Source organism: Myotis davidii, unplaced genomic scaffold (assembly GCF_000327345.1).
Source record: "Myotis davidii unplaced genomic scaffold, ASM32734v1 scaffold394, whole genome shotgun sequence".
NCBI classification, from domain to species: Eukaryota; Metazoa; Chordata; class Mammalia; order Chiroptera; family Vespertilionidae; genus Myotis; species Myotis davidii.
The window spans coordinates 752613-754504 of record NW_006287548.1 but is presented as its reverse complement, the minus strand read 5'-3'; the positions used below and the strand labels follow the sequence as shown (position 1 = coordinate 754504).

The following is a 1892-nucleotide window of genomic DNA, read 5'->3' as shown; positions in this document are numbered from 1 at the left end:
CTTGCAGGTATGATTAAGGATATTAAGTTATGGAGGATCATCCTGGATTATCAATATGAGCCCTAAATGCCCTTCTAAGTGCCCTTATAAGACAAAGCAGAGGTAGATTCAGTGACAGAAGTGGAGAGAGCAGTGCGACTACAGAGATTGGAGTGATGACAAGACAAAGAATGATGGCAGTCACCAGAAGCTTTGAAAAAGAAGAAAATGGATTCTCCTCTGGAGCCTCCAGAAGGACCAGACCCACAAACACCTTGGGATTAGCCCAGAGAAACTGATTTCAGACTGGTGACCTCCAGGACTGTAAGAATCAAGTTATGTTGTTTTAAACCACCAAGTTCCGGGTCATTCATTACAGCAGCTATAGAAAATGAATACAGGGGCAATATGAATTAGGAAAAAGAAAAAGCTATTTCATCAGATTCTTGGAATGGGAAAATATAGGGAGGGGATAGAAGAGATGTGCAGGTGGCTTACACTAGGCTTTAGGACAAGCATGTCAAACTCGCAGCCCGCAGGCCACATGCGGCTCACAACGAATATCTTTGCAGTCCAGCCAATATAACAGTATGTAAAGAGCATTTTAATAAAAATTTCTTAACTTGGCTCTCTGCTCCTCCTGCTCGTCAAACAGCCACTCCTCCTGTGCAGTGCCAGCAGCCACAACCCTGAGACACGATGGTGAAGGTCGGAGTGAACGGTTTTGGCTGCATTGGGTGCCTGGTCACCAGGGCTGCTTTTAACTCTGGCAAAGTGGATATTGTCGCCTTCAATGACCCCTTCATTGACCTCACCTACATGGTCTACATGTTCCAGTAGGATTCTACTCATGGCAAGTTCAAAGGCACAGTCAAGGCTGAGAACAGGAAGCTTGCCATCAATGGAATAAAATTTTTTGGGGGTGGGTGTGAACCACGACAAGTATGACAAGTCCCTCCAGGTTGTCAGCAATGCCTCCTGCACCACCAACAGCTTGGCACCCCTGGCCAAGGTCATCCATGACAACTTTGGCATCATGGAGGGACTCATGACCACATTTCCATGCCATCACCGCCACCCAGAAGACTGTGGATGGCCCCTTTGGGAAGCTGTGGTGTGATGGCCGAGGAGCTGCCCAGAACATCAACCATGCTTCTGCTGGCACTGCCAAGGCTGTGAGCAAGGTCATCCCTGAGCTGAATGAGAAGCTCACTGGCATGGCTTTCCATGTCCCCACCCCCAATGTGTCAGTTGTGGATCCCACCTGCCGCCTGGAGAAAGCTGCCAAATACGATGATATCATGAAGGTAGTGAAGCAGGCATCAGAGGGCCCCCTCAAGGGCATCCTGGGCTATACTGAGGCCCAGGTTGTCTCCTGTGACTTTAACAGTGACACCACTCCTCCACCTTTGATTCTGTGGCTGGTGTTGCCCTCAACGACCACTTTGTCAAGCTCATTTCCTGGTCTGACAATAAATTTGGCTACAGCAACAGGGTGGTGAACCTTATGGTCCACAAGGCCTCCGAGGAGCAAGAGCCCCTGGACCACCAGTCCCAGCGAAGGAAGAGAGGCTCTCAGCTGTTGGGGAGTCCTTGCCCCAGATCGATCCCCTCCCATACACACTGAGAATCTCCTGACCACTTTTCCCATCCCAGACCCCCTGAAAAGGGGGAGGGGTGTAGGGAGCCCTACTTTGTCATGCACCATCAATAAAGTTCACTGTACCCAGCCAAGAAAGAATTCGTAACTTCATTTTTACCATATCCTGTTATACATAATTATTAATAACGAACTACAACGTCCGCTAATGACTGGTTACTATAACCGTGTTGCATTCATTTCCCTTATGCGCCTTACACGCAGGCGCACCATTTCTCTCCACTAATACTAGCAGCGAATATTTTAGCAGCCA

The 1892-nt window shown here is 48.6% G+C and overlaps 1 pseudogene; it reads left to right on the top strand.

The window, feature by feature from the left end:
- Positions 1–678: 678 nt before the first annotated feature.
- On the top strand, positions 679–1606 carry LOC102762151 (annotated as a pseudogene).
- The last annotated feature ends 286 nt before the right edge of the window (positions 1607–1892 follow it).